Here is a 12,032-nt window from a genome sequence, read left to right as displayed (position 1 = left end):
GCAGTTCTGCCCTCCTGTCACGAAAACAAACTGCTTCGTGGACCAAAGGAGAGATAGTGCTCAGAGTCTGAAAAAGTGCTTGTTCAACTGAGGTTGGAAATGGCTTTCTTGATGGAGCAGTTCCCACCTGCTTGATGAACTCATGCACCTTATATAAAGCAGTGAACAGGAAGGGAGAGTTCAGGATTCTCTGTCCAGAGTCACTTGCCCATAATGTCTCATTGAGGCACAAAGCACAAATGGGGCAAGAACATAAAATCAGGGTTACCTAAGGGACATTTAGAATAGGCTGGAGCTCACCTTGAGATGGGAGAGAAGGGAGAGTGAGGTTAATAAACCTTTGCCTCTACGCTTCTAACTTAAGGGGGGAGTGGTGGGGGGGAAGAGTTTAAAAAGGAAAGTAAGTTAATCTGGGTCCTACAATTACCTAAAGGTAACCTGTCCAATCCAGTAGGCAGAGATGCAGAGATTTTACAGAGCTCTAGGGAGCCCAGCCTCTTAACAGGCATGACCTGGATGAAGATCCCGACCAGGAGACTGAGAAAGGGCAGTCAAACATGAAGGAAGAAAAACAGGTGAGGTTGGACCCATGAAAACCTGGAGAGAAAAGAGTGGGAAGGAGAAGAAGACCCTGGATTCAATCCTGGGTCCGTTACTCTTCTCTCTTCATTCTACTTCACTCAGTGATCTCATCAGCTGCCATGGATTGAATCACCCTCTCCATGCTCATGATTTCTCAAATCTACCTATTCTGCCTAAAACCCCTTGCTGACCTCCAGTCTTTCATCTCTCGTTGCTTTGTTGATGTCACAAATTGGATGTCGTGTAGATATTTTCAGCTCAACATGTCCAAAACAGAACTCTTCATCTTCCCCCTATTCTTTCCCCTCCTACCTTCCCTATTACTGTAGAGGGCACCACCATCTTCCAGGCTCCTAACCTTGGCATCATCTTCAAATCCTAACTTCTGTCCAAGGGATTGCCAAAGATTGTCCAATTTACCTCTGCAACATCTCTTGTGGATTTCAGCTTTGCAGCACCTCTCATCAGTTTCACCTCTCCAACATCCCTTGCAGATTTCACCCTTCAACATCTCTCAGATTTCATCTTTGCAGCATCTCTGATCAGTTTTACCTCTCCAACATCTCTTGTCCATTTCAGCTTTGCAACATTTGTCATCAATTTCACCTCTCCAACATCTCTTGTCCATTTCAGCTTTGCAGCACCTCTCATCAATTTCACCTCTCCAATATCTCTCACAGATTTCATCTTTACAGCATCTCTCATCGGTTTCACCTCTCCAATATGTCATGCAGATTTCACCCTTCAACGTCTCTTGCAGATTTCACCTTGGCACCATCTCTCCTCAGGCTCACCTCTGCAGCATCTTTCAAAAACAGAACTTTCTTCTCTGATGCTGCCCCTACCCTAGTCCAGGCCTCATCTCCTGTGCACTGTTGTTTTCTTATGACTCACCATTTATTTTATTTGTACAAAGTAGTGAAGAATCATACCATGGCTGGGGGAAAATGATGTTTTAGGATTTAAACAAGTTCTTTCATTTTGAAACATCTCTTTTGAAGGCTTGGGACTAGTAATTTTAGCTCCAGCATCTTTGGGTTTGGACTCAGCAGGCTTCCCAGCCTTGGAATCACTGGGCTCTGTGTCCTTAGAATCAGACTTGGCTGCCGTGGGATCAGACTTGGTGACCTTGATGGCAGACTTGGTGACCTTAAGGTCAGTGCGCTTTGGAGCCTTAGAGTCAGGCTTCATGATCCTGAAGCCTGGACGTTTGGTGGCAGCCCTAGGGCCTGGATGCTTAGTGGCCATCTTGTGGCCAGCATGCTGGGCACTCGCCTCAGGGATCTTAGCCCTAAGAAGTTTGACCTCGAAGGCCTTGGTGGCTTCATGGCTTCTGCTTGGACCTTGGGAATTGTTTGGTTTTTTTGGTTTACATCTTCTTCAGCTCCTTCTTGTGTTTCTTGGCAAAGCATGTGTTTCTCAGAAACTTGGAGTTGACCCATCTCAGAGACATGTATCACCGTGACTTAGGTTTCCTGATGCCATTTCTGTGCCATTTTTGTGATTGGTTGTGGCTGGTATGGTTCTTAGACTTAGCCATCTTTACACAACAACCTTCACTAACAGGCATTCCACCCACTAGAAGAAGTCAAAGCTAGAGACAGGAAAGGTCATGCCTGCACTACTGCAGTATTTCCCGGTGGATGTGCCTCCCTCAAGTCTCTCCCTCCTCCTTCCAGTTGTCAAACTGATTTTCCTGAGGTGCAGGTCTATGCCACTCAACTCCTCAATAAACCTGTGACTCTCTATTGCCTCCAGGATCAAATACAGAATCCTCTCTGAACGAGAGTTCAAAACCCTCCCTAACCTAGCCCTCTCCTGCCTTTCCACTCGTCTCCCACTTCACTCCCCACTTCTTCAATCCAGTGACACTGGCCTCCTGACTCTTCCTTGCACATGACCGTCCATCTTCCATGCTGGGAATGTTGTCCCTCCTTTTCTCTGCTTCCCTAGCTCCCTTCAAGCACCAGTTAAAATCTTACCTTCTACAAGAAGCCTCCCCCAACTCGCCTTCATTCTGTCTTCTGCTGACTTTTTCCTCTTTTTCAGTACATTCTTTGTACTCATATTTTGCACGTTGTCTCTCTCATCAGATTGTGAGGCCCTTGAGGGCAGGCACCCTGTTTTTGTCTTTCTTTCTATTCCTACCTTTTAACACACCTGGTGCATGATAAGTATTTAATAAATATTTATTGACTGAATGATCCTATTAAAAGCTGCAGAGCGATGGATGGAGGATGAGGACTGAGAGAGGACTGAGAGAGGATCGGACAGTCAAGAAGTCACCAGTTTGGGTGGAATAATGAGGTTGGAGGCCAGACTACAGAGGGTAAAGAGAGTGAAAGAAAGGAAGTGAATGTGCCTCTTGTAGACAATGTACCCAATCAATAAACATTCCTCAATCCGGCAGAGTACATGAGGGACAGAAACATCCAAATGTGGTCAATGGTAACCTCATTTCTTACAGAAACACCAACACATCTGTTGCATTTTTAGTATTTTTGTTGTCTCCTTGGCAGTTTCGTTTTTGATATATACTCTCAGGGTGGTTCAATCTCACACCTAGATTGCTGGAAATTTAGCTTTTCCTTCCACAATTTTTCTCCGTTTTTATAAAGGCAGAGGGGATCTTTCTTCATGATCTTCCATCGCCCTAATTCAGGTTTTGGGAACGAGGTCATGTTCTAAACCTGTGTTGCCCTTGGTTGCCACATTTCTCTATTTGATAATGGGATCAGGTGGTGCTTGGCTAAATATTTTCTAGGATATTTTGACCTCCTCTAGGTGGCAATTGCTTTATGTTGATTCAATTTCTGCCCTTTCCTTCCTCTGTTTCCTACTTTTCACCACTTTTCACTTACTTGAGTGGGTCAAGTTGAAGCTATTTGGATTGCATGCCATCTTATCTTTCTCTCTAATTTGGGGGTTTTGTCCTCTGCTTTAACAAGATGATTTGACTGCAAAGATTATTCAGAAATGATTCCCACATCGATAACCAATCATTTCTTATCCATTAAGATACATTTTAGGCTGAGATTGTTTGGCATTTGCCACATCCAGGGATTTCCTACACTCATGTTTTTTGTTTTTGTGTTTTAAATTAATTTATTTATTTAACTTTTAACATTCATTTTCACAAAATTTTGGGTTCCAAATTTTCTCCCCATTTCTCCCCTTCCCCCTAAAACGCCAAGCATTCTAATTGCCCCAATCACCAGTCTGCCCTCTCTTCTTGCCCTTCCCTTGTCCCCATCTTCTCTTTTGTCCTGTAGGGCCAGATAACTTTCTATACCCCATTACCTGTATTTCTTATTTCCTAGTAGCAAGAAAAATACTTGACAGTTGTTCCTAAAACTTTGAATTCCAACTTCTCTTCATCCCTCCCTCCCCAACCATTCCCTTTGGGAAGGCAAGCAATTCAATATAGGCCATATCTGTGTAGTTTTGCAAGTGACTTCCATAATAGTCGTGTTGTGTAAGACTAACTATATTTCCCTCCATCCTATCCTGCCCCGCATTGCTTCTATTCTCTCTTTTGATCCTGTCCCTCCCTAAGTGTTGACTTCAAATTGCTCCCTCCTTCCACTGCCCTCCCTTCTACCATCCCTCCCACCCTGCTGATTCCATTCTCCCCCACTTTCCTGTATTGTAGGATAGGTTTTCATACCAAAACGAGTGTGCATTTTATTCCTTCCTTTAGTCGAATGTGATGAGAGTAAGCTTCATGTTTTTCTCTCTCCTCCTCTCTTTTTCCCTCCACTGAAAAGTCTTTTGCTTGCCTCTTTTATGAGAAATAATTTGCCCCATTCCATTTCTCCCTTTCTCCTCCCAATATATTTCTCTCTTGCTGCTTAATTTCATTTCTTTAAGATATGATCCCATCCTATTTAATTCACTCTGTGCTCTGTGTGTGTGTGCGTGCATGTGTCTGTGTGTGTGTGTGTGTGTGTGTGTAATCCTACCAACTCCCCAAATACTGAAAAGTTTCAAGAGTTACAAATATTGTCTTTCCATGTAGGAATGTAAACAGTTCAACTTTAGTAAGTCCCTTTGACTTCTCTTTGCTGTTTACCTTTTCATGCTTCTCTTCATTCTTGTGTTTGAAAGTCAGATTTTCTTTTCAGCTCTGGTCTTTTCATCAAGAATGCTTGAAAGTCCTCTATTTTGTTGAAAGACCATTGTTTCCCCTGAAGTATTATACTCAGTTTTGCTGGGTAGGTGATTCTTGGTTTTGGTCCTACTTCCTTTGACTTTGGGAATATCATATTCCACGCCCTTTGATCCCTTAATGTAGAAGCTGCTAGATCTTGTGTTATCCTGATTGTATTGCCACAATATTTGAATTGTTTCTTTCCAGCTGCTTGCAATATTTTCTCCTTGACCTGGGAACTCTGGAATTTGGCCACAATGTTCCTAGGAGTTTCTCTTTTTGGATGTCTTTCAGGTGGTGATGGGTGGATTCTTTCAATATTTATTTTGCCCTCTCATTCGAGAATATCAGGGCAGTTTTCCTTGATAATTTCATGAAAGATGATGTCCAGGCTCTTGTTTTGATCACGGCTTTCAGGTAGTCCCATAATTTTTAAATTGTCTCTCCTGGATCTATTTTCTAGGTCAGTGTTTTTCCAATGAGGTATTTCATGTTATCTTCCATTTGTTCATTCTTTTGGTTTTGTTTTGTGATTTCTTGGTTTCTCATAAAGTCATTAGCCTCCATCTGTTCCATTCTAATTTTGAAAGAACTATTTTCTTCAGTGAGCTTTTGGACATCCTTTTCCATTTGACTGATTCTGCTTTTTCAAGCATTCTTCTCCTCATTGGCTTGTTGAACCTCTTTTGCCAATTGAGTTAGGCTATTTTTAAAGGTGTTATTTTCTTCAGCATCTTTTTGGGTCTCTTTTAGCAAGGTGTTGACCTGCTTTTCCTGTTTTTCTTGCATCTCTCTCATTTCTCTTCCCAGTTTTCCCTCCACCTCTCTAACTTGATTTTCAAAATCCTTTTTGAGCTCTTCCATGGCCTCAGCCCATTGAATGTTGATTTTGGATGTTTGGGATACAGAAGCCTTGACTTCTATGTCTTTCCCTGATGGTAAGCCTCGTTCTTCCTCATCTGAAAGGATGGGAAGAGATGTCTGTTCACCAAGAAAGTAACCTTCTCTGGTCTTATCTTTTTTTCCATTTTTTGGGCATTTTCCCAACCAGTTACTTGACTCTTGGGTCCTTTGTCAAGAGTAGGGTATACTTTGAGAATCTGTGAGATCTCAGTTGCTCCAAGGTGGCACGATCAAGCATGTGCTGCTCTGGACGCAGAAAGGGATTTTTATGTCCAGAATCTTAGCAATTACCTCTCCACAGCCACCTAGCCTCCAGTTCCATCAAGTCAGCACTGGGGGCTGATTTTCAGATAAGCTGTATGGGCAGGTGTAACGGGACGAGTTAGAGCCAACCCCTATCCATTTCAGGACGCCACACTGAGAGCCTGCCTAGATAACCTAGGGGCTTGTCAGTAGGGGTGGAACTAGATGGATTTCAGGAGGAAGGGTCTCGTCTTTGTTTGCAACGTGGCAGTTCTTTGTCCTGGCTCCGGATGTCCAGTGGAGAAGACACCCATATAAGGAAAGGTGATAGGTGATAGGTTCAATGTGAAAGGTGATAGCTGATAGGTTCAACGTAAGGCTTAGGAATGTTTTACATAAAGACTACATATGCATGTGAATGAGATGAAATACACGGAGTCTTCACCACCTTTGTCTCCCGCCCCATTTCATTACTCACGAGATCAAGGCCTCTTGCTGGACAAGAGCCTTGGGTCGCGGTCAGGGGTTCCCGTAAATGGTCTAGGGGACCCCAACAGGCAGGGCCGCCATTCAGTGTGAGACAAAGACCAGCTAGGCCAGGTCCTCCACCCAGGGCTGAGGTAAGACTCAGCTCTTCAGTGCCCCCAGGGGTTTTTACGCTGTATGGGCTGCTGTGCACCCTCTGTGGCTGCTGCCTGCTGCTGGAGCTATAGGAAGGCCCTGCTCCCTTCCTGGCCAACTGAATAAACCACATCACAGATCTTTGGCGCCTGTGGGTTGAGGGATCTGAGAACCTGCTGCTGCAACTGGAGATTCCACAACTGGAAATTCCACTCCTGAGGTGTCCTCCTTCCAGAGTCTCATCATGTTGCTCCACGCCACATCAGGCGGGCAAGGCCAGGCTGGGCTCCACGCTCCGCTCAGCGTCCAGCATAAACGATGTTTCTGTGGGCCTTTCAGGTCACCGTCGGCTGAAAATCTCCTCCACTCTGTTGTTCTCCACTTCTGCTGCTCCATGATTTGTTGAGAGTCCCTCTCTACAGGTATTTTGTGGGCTGTGTGGGGAGACCCTACATAAGTGTGTTTTTCTAGTCCCCCATCTTGGCTCCGCCCCCCCACTCATGCGTTTTCATATTAACGAAAATCCATCTCTGGTCTCCCTTATCTATGGGAAAAAAAACCCTTATAATAAATATATACAATTCAAATTCCTGCAATTAAATTTTTTTCAATTCTTCTAACTCTTCCAGAAACAAGTATTTCTGCTACATAGATGACTGAACTCTTTCCTTTCCTAATCCTAGGTTACACTTCGCAATGTCTTTTTTGCCATTTTCTCTGCCCACCTTTGCACTGAAATCACCAAATATCAAGATGTATATTGACTTCATCTGGAGAAATCTACCGTTTTTTTTCATAGAATTTCTTGACCTCATCTTTTGCTTTGATGTTGACTCCAAAGCTCCAAGGAGGTTTCGGGAGCTGCTGTATTTGTGTTTGGCTAATGAGATCTGTAAAGTAAGTAGGCTGAATCACCTGAGTCACTTCTTGTTTGTTAGATCCAATGATATCAATCCTTTTCTTGATTTCTCAAAGAGCCTGTGAGCCATCCTTCCATTTCCTGATTTCTGTGGCTTCATTTATAGCAAAAATGTCAATATTGATACACATGCTATCCTCCAATGGAATGCTGAATAGGAATCAATGGAGAAGGATCTCACATTTAAGGAAGTGCAGTTCAACTGAAGTTCAAACTATACCCAAAGGACTATACAACTGTGTTATATGTACCCTTTGACCCAGCAATACCACTACTAGGTCTGTATTCCAAAGAGATCATAAAGAAGGGAAAGGACCCACATGCACAAAAATGTTTATAGCAGCTTTTTGTGAGAGCAAAGTATTGGAAATTGAAGGGATGCTCATCGATTGGGAAATGGCTGAACAAGCTGGGGTGTATGAATGGAGTGGAATACTACTGTGCTATGAGAGTCATGAGTAGGCTGATTTCAGAAAAACCTGGAAAGGCTCACATGAACTCATGCTGAGTGAAGTGAGCAGAACTACGAGAACATTGTACACAGTAACAGCCACTTTGTGTGATAAGTAACTTTGATAGACTTCGTTCTTCTGAGAAGTACAAGGCTCTAAGACAATTCCAAAAGACTCGTTGGAAGAAATGACATCGACCTCCAGACAAAGAACTGTGAAGTCTGACTGCAGATTTAAGAGCACTATTTTTCTCTGTTTTTCTTTCTCGTTTTTCCCTTTTCTTCTGATTCTTCTTTCACAACATGACTAATGTGGAAACGCGCATAATATGATTGTCCACATATAGCCTATATCAGAGCGTTTTCTGTCTTGGGGAAAGGGAAGGGGAGACGAAAGGAGAAAATGATTCTGGAACTCAAAACCTTATAAAAGTGAATGCTGAAAAGAAGTATTTTTTTAAATAGAAAAGAAAATGAGGTTCAAAGCTGCAATTTCATAGCCACCTTCTGCTTCCTTTTCTGACACTGTCTGTTATCACTGGAGTCCTGCAAGAGGGATGCCCACAAATTTTGTCTTTTTGTTTTAGGAATTGCCATGGCCAAAAGTCACCACCTGGTGGCGAGCCCATAGCTAAGACTGCTCAGGATCCTCATGCTCCTATCTCAGCAGCCTCCTCTTGTCCGATGCCTTCCCTGCCCCAGTTGTCAGGGTTCTCGCCATCCTCATACTGACTCATTCATGTACACGGAACAGAAGAGACGCTCTCTGAGGACAGAGGCCACTTCACTGCTCTTTCTGTATCTCAGTCCCTACAATGTAGCAAGAACTTCTCAGATTATACAGAGCTGAATGGACTTACCACCTTCACACTGATCTGGGGCTTCCATTCCCCATTATCCATTGTGGTGTCCGATCCTTCCTATCCCAAAGATCATTCTCCTCAAAAGAGAAAATAGAAGTAAAGGAGAAGATTGTATCAGCTCATTTATGCCAATCCCTTCCTTGTACTTTCTCTTACCTGCAACATAGCTTGCTTGCAATGCACTCGCACGCACGCACACACACACACACACACACACGCAGAAATTTACACTTGAATCTAAAATATTGAAGCGAGTTAGACCTAATTATGGGAAATCGAATGATTCCAACCATTCTCAAGTTATTTCCATTTTTTTAAGAGCTGGAGTGGGAGGATAAGAAGGTAGTCTAATCTGCACCCAAATAAAGGATGTTGAGAAATAAAACAGATATTAAGGTACTTGTGGAATTCACACACGAGGTTTACGTGGACCCACTCCCCGCGCGCGCCCCCGCCTCAGCTCGCCACCGCTTTGCCCCCGCGCCCCATTGTCCGCCCGCCCCACGTTCGCCCCGCGTTCCCCCAATGTTCCTCCCGCGTGTCCACGGTAGCGTCCGACGCGGACGCGATCGCGGCTGGCGGGCGGGGGAGGGTCGGAGCCGTTTCTGCAGGTACCTTCTCTGCATGTACCCGGGCGGGTCAGGGCCGGGAGAGGAGGGGGCGGGGGAGGGGCCAGGGCTCGGGCACGGTGCCCTCCTCTGTGCCAGGACACGGCCGCCCCCCCAAACCTGGGCACAGAGGCGGCCCCTCCCCTTGTCTGCCCCCCAAACCTGGGCACAGCTCTCCCGCCAGAGTTGCCCCTGGTGCAGCTGCCTCTGGTTCATCCCCTAACCTCTCCCCCAAATCCCCAGCATCCAGGGATGTCGGTAACTGAGTTGGGTCCCTCGGTGCCAGGCCTGCTTGCTCCCTTGCTTCCTCTCCCCACAAACAACCCCAAAATGGAGTTGCCCAGGCCCGGACTCACTTCCCAGTGCCAAGGCCTGGCATGCCTTTCCACCTCCCTCTGGGCCAAAGTTGTGTTGATTTTCCCAGTGAGTGTGTGCATACACGTGTCTGTGTGACTTGTGTGTATTTGGAGAGAGTGGGAGAGCTGGCAACAGTCCCGTGCCCAGACCTGATGCACCCTGTCCCCTGGCCCCAGATGCCCCCCTTGGCTGGCCAGACTGGGACTCATCACCCACTCTTTGCCTGGTCTTGGCCAGGCTCATCCTCCCAGTGCCAGAGGCCAGCTGCCCTCCAGCTTACCCTCTAACGTGGGGCATCCCCAGCCCGGGGATGATCCTCCCAGGATGAAGGCCCTGCTGCCCCTGGCTCACTGGGTGACCCTGCCAGAGCATCATGGCCCCCTTCCTAGTTCCTCCCTGAAGGAAATCCTCTCAGGCCACTGGCCACTTCCCTCCACTTCCCCTGAACTTTGCAGAGCTGAACCAAACTCAGACTCCCGGCACGTGCAAGTGATCCCTTTTCTTTGGGTTAGCAGCTCCTGAAAAGGACTGTGGAGGGTGTTGTGGGTCATCGCTGGGCAGATGAGAGAAGGCCAGGCTGCTCCACGCTGGAGCTATTGAAAAGTGTCAATGTTTGTGGATGAAACCTTGCCAATCCCCCAGGCCCTTTCTGGGCAGCCTGGAAGAGTCTGTCCATCTCTGGCCCTGCAAATTCTGTTCACAGTCTGGGCAGATCCTGTGTGCTCACCAGCCTGAGCCAACAGGAGTCCATCCCTGTGGGTCAGTGACTGCCAGAGCAAGACAGTAGGTGGCCTTCAGATGAAAGTCACTTGGCTGGGGAGGCATGTGAAGGTTCAAGGCAGGGGGATGGTAGCATCTTGGCCTGACAGTCCCCAGGAGACTGTGGGAGACTAGTGAGATTCTGCGTAAAATCAGCTCTCATTTGCACATAACAGGATGGAGTGGGGTGAGTCAGGATAAAGCAGAGGGATGTAGGGGGCAGGTGCCCCAGGTTCTAACACCACCCTGGCCCTGCTGGTGACCATGTGATGGCAGATGAGGCAGTATCTTTCTAAACTGGGCTTTTATCCTCTCACATGAAAACAAAGGACTCTTCTTGATGAGCGCCACCTTATTGGGGGCCAGTACTGTGACTGCCTCTGAAATCTCCAAGGGCCCTTTCAATACTCATATTCTATGGTTGTAGGTCAGCATAGGAAGTAGTAGCAGAGAGAGAGTTCTGCCTTTACTGGGCCTGCAACCATGCCTTGTGCTGTTCAAAACATGGGGGTTTTTTGAGGGGGGGAGGGCAGAGCAGGGATTAGATTATGATGACAGAGGGTAGGGTTGGCTTTTCCCTTTGACTGTAGAATTCAGAATAGTCAAGAGCTTAGATTCTCTGTCTTTATGATACTGGAATGCTGAAGATAAGGCTACCTGGCAGACCGGGGGCTTTCCTTGGCAATTTGGGGGGTGCCCATACAGCCTTTTCAGGCCTCCCCTGGGATGTGGTTAGGTTTGTATCCACAACAGCCTGACTACTAGCTGTACTGCTTTGTTTGAGGCCTCGGGCAAAGACTCCACCCAAGCATGGGGGAGGGAGGGTGAGAGCTGATGCTGATGCCCGAGTGGGTGGGCATTCAAAGACTCCAGTGGGGCAGACTTGATTACCATGTGGGGGTGGAAGCTAGCAAGGGACATCAGGCCAGCTGTCTGCCTTGGCTGCTGCCGATTTCCCTCTTCCTGTCCTTGCCAAGTGGGCACCCCATCTTCAGAGAAGCTCACGGGTCGACCAAATGGGCTTCCTTAGCCAGGGAGACATGTGGTTTCTTGCTTTTTAGGACAAGTCTAGTAGGAACTCTCCCTGCTAGCCAAACCAGGCCTTCTTGTTCTCCCAACTGGCAGAGACATCCATTGGGGTCTCTGTCCCACGACCCAAGCAAGCATCTTGGAAATGAAAGCAGTAACCCCCAGAATACAGCTTCTGGCAAAGGTCACAGGCCCTCCAAAATCAAGGTTGGGTATATTAGAGATGGTTTTATAGCATGGATAGACTAGGAAACCAAGCTGAGATCCCCTACAACCTGGTCTCGTCTGTAATCTGAGTTAGGGGTGGTCTAATTCATGTTCATGACATCCATGTCTCCTAAGGCTGGGACAGCCTCCCTTTTGTATCAGCCCTCTGTCACTGAAACTTTGCTTGTGCAATCCTTGACAATTCAGAAATCCCTGAGGAGGCAGTGAGGTTGGAGCTGAGGGAGCTGGGGGACAGGAAGGCCCAGGGCCTGCTTTGGAGGCTCTTCCTCCAAAGAGGTATGGGGACCCCTGGAGAATTTACCACTTGTCTGTTTACTCA

The sequence above is a fragment of the Notamacropus eugenii genome, chromosome 3 (genome assembly GCF_028372415.1).
Source record: "Notamacropus eugenii isolate mMacEug1 chromosome 3, mMacEug1.pri_v2, whole genome shotgun sequence".
NCBI classification, from domain to species: Eukaryota; Metazoa; Chordata; class Mammalia; order Diprotodontia; family Macropodidae; genus Notamacropus; species Notamacropus eugenii.
The sequence above is the reverse complement of the archived record's forward strand: the minus strand, read 5'-3'. Positions refer to the sequence as shown.